Source organism: Papaver somniferum, chromosome 6 (assembly GCF_003573695.1).
Source record: "Papaver somniferum cultivar HN1 chromosome 6, ASM357369v1, whole genome shotgun sequence".
Lineage (NCBI taxonomy): Eukaryota > Viridiplantae > Streptophyta > Magnoliopsida > Ranunculales > Papaveraceae > Papaver > Papaver somniferum.
In genome coordinates this window covers 75936443-75942352 of record NC_039363.1, presented here as the reverse complement: position 1 = coordinate 75942352, position 5910 = coordinate 75936443, and the positions used below count along the sequence as shown (strand labels likewise).

Here is a 5910-nt window from a genome sequence, read left to right as displayed (position 1 = left end):
CAGCATGATCTGTATAGATTATGATCTTAGAACCTAATAGGTAGGACCTAAACTTATCCAAGGCAAACACGATGGCTAAAAGTTCCTTCTCGGTAGTTGTGTAGTTCATTTGGGCATCATTCAGAGTTTTGCTAGCATAATAAATCACATGAAGTAATTTGTTTTCTCGTTGTCCTAAAACGACGCCTATAGCATAATCTGAAGAATCACACATAATCTCAAAGGGTAGGTTCCAGTTAGGTGCCTGGACTAGGGGCAGTAGTGAGTAAAGTTTTAAGCTTCTCAAAAGCCTCTAAACAAGCATCATCAAAGAAAACTTAACATCTTTTGCAAGCAAATTGCAAAGAGGTCTAGAAATCAAGCTAAAATCCTTAATGAATCGACGGTAAAAACCTGCATGCCCTAGGAATGACCTAATATCTTTTACGGTTTTTGGGACCTGTAAAGTCTTAATAAGGTCAACTTTGGCTTTGTCTACCTCTATACCCTTTGAAGAGACGATGTGCCCTAACAATTCCTGATTTAACCATGAAATGGCATTTTTCCCAATTAAGCACTAAATTTTTTTCCTTACACCTAGTCAACACTAATGTCAAATGATGCAAGCACTCATCGAAAGATGAACCAAACACTGAAAAATCATCCATAAAGACCTCTAAGAACCGTTCTACCATATCAGAAAATATGCTCATCATACAACGCTGAAAAGTTGCAGGGGCATTACATAGCCCGAAAGGCATGCGTCTATACGCAAAGGTACCAAAGGGACAGGTAAAAGTGGTTTTCTCTTGGTCTTCTGGGGCAATAACGATCTGATTATAACCGGAGTAGCCATCTAAGAAGCAATAGTGACTATGTCCAGCTAATCGCTCTAGCATTTGGTCGATAAAAGGAAGGGGAAAGTGATCCTTCCTTGTGACCTTGTTCAATTTCCTATAAATACACACACGCCATCCCGTGGTCACTCGGGTTGGGATTAATTCATTATTATCATTCTGGACTACAGTGATACCTGATTTCTTGGGGACAACCTGAACAGGGCTGACCCACTTACTGTCTGAAATTGGGTAAATAATACCCGCATCTAACAACTTAAGCACCTCTTTTCGAACTACCTCTTTCATGTTAGGGTTCAGTCGACGTTGCATCTCCCTAGAAGGTTTGGAGTCTTCCTCTAAATGAATCTGATGCATACACACAGTAGGACTTATACCCTTAATGTCTGCTATAGTCCACCCTAAAGCTTCCTTATTGTTGAAGTACATTTACTAGCCTACTTTCCTGATCACTATCCAAATTGGAAGCTACAATCACAGGTAAAGTCTCAGATGGGCCTAAAAACACATACTTTAGAGTATCGGGTAGTGGTTTAAGGTCCAACTTTGGGGGCTCTTCTAAAGAAGGAATTAGGGTAGTCTCAGAAACTGGTAACGGTTCGAACCTAGCTTTCCATCTATCAGTGTCTAACACAGGGGTAGAATCTAATAGAGCATTCACCTGTTCAATAGTGCTATCGTCGTCAAAATCTAAACCAAAATGGGATAGACAACTTTCTAATGGGTCTTCAGACAAGATGTTTGGTAATGACTCCTGAACTAAGGCTTCTATCATGTTCACCTCCTCAACACATGTGTCATCTAGCTCATGAGGTTGCTTACTGACATTAAAAATGTTCATCTCCATAGTCATATTACCAAAAGATAAACTCATCACACCATTTCGACAGTTAATGATCGCATTAGACGTAGCTAAAAATGGGCGACCTAAAATCACAGGTATCTGGTTCTCTGGGTCAGGGACAGGTTGGGTATCTAGGACCACGAAATCCACTGGATAAATAAACTTGTCGACCTCAATAAGAACATCCTCGATAACACCTCGAGGGATTTTAACAGACCTATCAGCTAACTGCAGTGTCATCTGAGTAGGTTTCATTTCACCAAGTCCTAGCTGTAAGTATACATGGAATGGCAGTAAGTTCACACTGGCTCCTAAGTCAAGTAAAGCTTTTTCTACCCGGAAGTTACCTATTGTGCAAGCAATGGTAGGAGAACCTGGGTCTTTGTACTTTGGAGTTGTGGTGTTCTGAATGATTGAACTTACGTGACTAGCTAAAAAGGCTTTCTTATGGACGCTAAGTTTTCGCTTTCGCGTACACATATCCTTAAGGAACTTGGCATAAGCAGGAATTTGCCTAATTGCATCTAATAAGGGAAGGTTTATGGTAACTTGCTTAAAAACCTCCACTATGTCATTAAAGTTCGATTCCTTCTTTGTTGGTACTAATAGCTGAGGAAATGGGGCTCTAGGCCTAAAATCAGACCTTTCAGGAACCGAATTCACATCATCAAACTTTATCAGTCTCTTCAGCTACTGGTCCTGAGAGGTGAGATCCTGAGGGGTGAACTACAGTATGTTCACTATCGGGCATGGTTACCTTATTGTCTACAACTCTACCACTTCTAAGGGTTCTAACACATTCAATTGATTCGATGGTTTTGCACCTAATTCATGAACTCCTCTAGGGTTGGGTTGTGTTTGACTAGGAAACTTACCTTTTTCTCTCAAAGAATCACTTATCAGACCAACCTGGGTTTTTAACTCGGAAATAGCCTGACTATTTTCTTGTCCTATCCTGTTACTAGCTTGTAGACTCTGTTCTACGGATAACTGGAATTTTGCAGTTTGCTGAGTTAACAAGGCGAGCGATTCCTCTAAACTTAGGATTTTCTTATCTGACTGATTCTGAAACTGAGCTAGTCCTGAAGGATTCTTAGTATAGCCAAAACCTGGGGGAGCATTAGAATTACTAAACTGACTTTGACTTTGGACCTTAGACCATGAAAGGTTCGGATGGTTTCTCCAACCAGGATTATAGGTTTCTGAATATGGGTCAATCTTTTGACGGTTATGAAATCTAGTGTTATTATAAAGAGCATTGTCCTGCTCTTCAATATTCTGGCCTTCCCAAAAAGGCTCCACTCTACCACTAGTCTGGCCCACTTCTAAGGCTTCTAACCTTTTTGCTATAAAAAAAATTTTGGCATCTGATTCATAGCCTCCTTCTACCCTATTAACGTTTCCTCTACTTAAAAGAATTATTTTCTGGGGTGCCCTACTATTTTCCCATTGCTGGGTTTTTTCGGCGATTTCATTAAAAAATTCCATCGTCGCATCAACAGTTTGGTTTTCAAATCCACCAGTGCATAGAGACTCAATCATGGTCGTTGTGGAATAATCTAAACCCTCATAAATGATCTGAACTAGCATAACCTTTTCTAAACCATGATGAGGACACTGGGATAATAAATCATTGAACCTTTCCAAATACCTATATAAAGATTCTCCCTCTTGTTGTGAAAATGTGCATATTTGCGTCCTAATAGACGATGTTTTGTGCCTAGGGAAAAACTTATTGAAAAAGGCAGATGTAAGTTGTTCATATGTCTCAATTGACTCAGAGTCCAAACTATACATCCACGACTTGGCCTTATCTTTCAGGGAAAATGGGAATAACTTAAGTTTCAAAGCATCATCTAAAAATCCCTAACATGGTAATAAGGGTTTTCATTTTCTTTCCCTAAAAAGATTGGGAGCATCTGTAAGGTTCCAGGTTTCAGTTCATAGTGTGCCTCCGTTTCAGATAACTTAATACACGAAGGACGGGTAGTCCTAGTTGGATTCAACAAAGCTTTCAAAGTTGCCATTTCTGGCTCTATCGGAGCAACAGGGATTCTCTCCTCAGTCAAAGAACGTTCAAAAACAAACTCTTCAAAAGCCGGACTTTCTAGATTAAGGTAATCGAGACGCTTCAAACTACTAGGTTTCTCTTTAACAAATCTACCTAGTGCGTCTCTTTTACGTTCAGGCATACAATAAAATTTTCTAAATTGGAAGGGTAATCAAACACAGATCAAGGCCGACTCAACCAAATCAAACCTATTGATTTCTAGCAAACAAAAAGCATGATGTTCCACTTAGATTGTTTCTAGACCAGCTTCTAATCCTTCGAACGGGAATTCGTTACAATTTAAGCAAACCCCTCTGGAATCAATCCGAGTTAGCATAAGTTGAATAGAGGCGAGGGAAGCTCGGTGGAGATTTGATACCCAAGGCCTCACTGGTATTACAAGGCGGCGCAGTCACGCATTCAACTTACAGAAACCGTCAAGAACTTCGAAGTATGCTTAAAAGAGTAACCAATATTTTTCGAATGACTTTCCTGTTAAGCTCGTTACCCTATCGATCTCATTCTAGTCAAAATTTTAGGCTTAGGTTCGCGTAGGTTACGTGTTCCTAAAGCGGGCAAGAAGAGAACGGTGATGAAATCCGAACCCTTATCTTGTATGGTCAGGCCTTGCCCTTTACTAGAAAAATAAATGTTCGTATTCAGTCCTCAACATATATGCATACGAAGGAGTCCAGTAACTCGCTGACAGGGGATTCGCGAGTGTTTAGAATCTTACCTCCCGTTCCATACGGGGGATGAATCGGTTGTAGTCGACTCGGGCCACTGACTCCGATGTCTAGTACACAAACCCAAGGTGCAGAGACAATATCGTAATTGTCCTCTTTCTCTGCAAATAGTTTATATTTAAAGTACCCTTCCGTAGAGTAATAAAAAAAATAATGTCCCAAAGTCCAAAAGTCCAAAAAAAATAAAGAAAAATTACAAAAATAATAAACCCTAATACAGTTTTTTTTTTTAAAATAAAATAAACAAACCCTAAACTAAGATTGTCTAAAATAAAATTGTCTTCTTTTCTGTTCTTTTTGCTTTAATCTTTAGCTCCAAGTCTTTATGAAATCACCAAACTCCTTGGCTCAATTTTCTTTATGATCCAGAACCTGTAGACACAAGATAAATACCCAAAAACATAAAAAGGGACAAAAAAAATAAAAAAAAATAAAAAAAAATAAATCTAAAACCTAAAAACAAGTCCGCGTCGGCGGCGCCAAAAATTGATGTGATTTGTAGATAGTGGTAAAAGTGGTTCGATTCTCAGACTTGTGAAGGATATTAATTTGACTTAAATTCTAATATTAAAATAGAAAACTCACTAAAAATTATAGCAAACTCAATCAAAGATGATATCAAAACTAAAAGAAACACTGAGGCTAAGATTCCACTATTTTCCAAGTTCAAAGTGATTAAACCAATACTTATATTTATGCAATCTTCTCGTTTAAGTTGATTCTAAAATATTGCAACAAGTAGATTTTCAAAAGTAGTAATTGTAAATACCAAGTATGACGCATCAAAAGTCTTAAAACTAAGCATACTCCATCAAAATAGATCACAATCACTTGAATGAAAATCATATTCAATAATAGTTCAAGGCAAATAATCATATAATTTTTGCAAATAAAAAGATAAAATAGAATATACCACTTTTTGTTGGAAAAATAGCTTCCTCTATCGCCTCAACAATGTGGTTTAGCTCCTCATATTAATCATGATCTCAAAATATGTGTTTATTCCTCAAAAGATGATTAAAAGAGTGAAAAGTAATAACACAGACTGTTTGCAACAATGTATTGGTGTTGCAAAACAGCTGTTACAATGGAACTGTTACATAAAACTGTTGTAAGTACTGTTGCTTTGTCGCTGATTTTAAGACCCTAGAATACGACTTCCCTGCACAGCTTAATGTTCTTCAGCTGTTAAACAACGACACTGTTCTGCGACTGTTTCCCGTGCGTCAATGTTCTTCGCGTTCTTCCTCTTCAGCAGCAGCAGCAGAAACAGAGTTTGGTAAAGCTCTGATTTCTTCTTCTATGGCTCTCCTTAGGTTCCCAAACTCTCGACACCTCTTCTATATGACCCAAGACATCTATTTATATCAAAAATACTGATTAAATCTCTCCCAAATCTTTGGGAAAGTTTACAACACTTTAATCTCTCTAAAA

At 38.2% G+C, this 5910-nt stretch overlaps 1 pseudogene; it reads left to right on the top strand.

Annotated features, from left to right (window-relative positions):
- The first annotated feature begins 3280 nt into the window (after positions 1-3280).
- LOC113292115 lies at positions 3281-3380 on the top strand (annotated as a pseudogene).
- The last annotated feature ends 2530 nt before the right edge of the window (positions 3381-5910 follow it).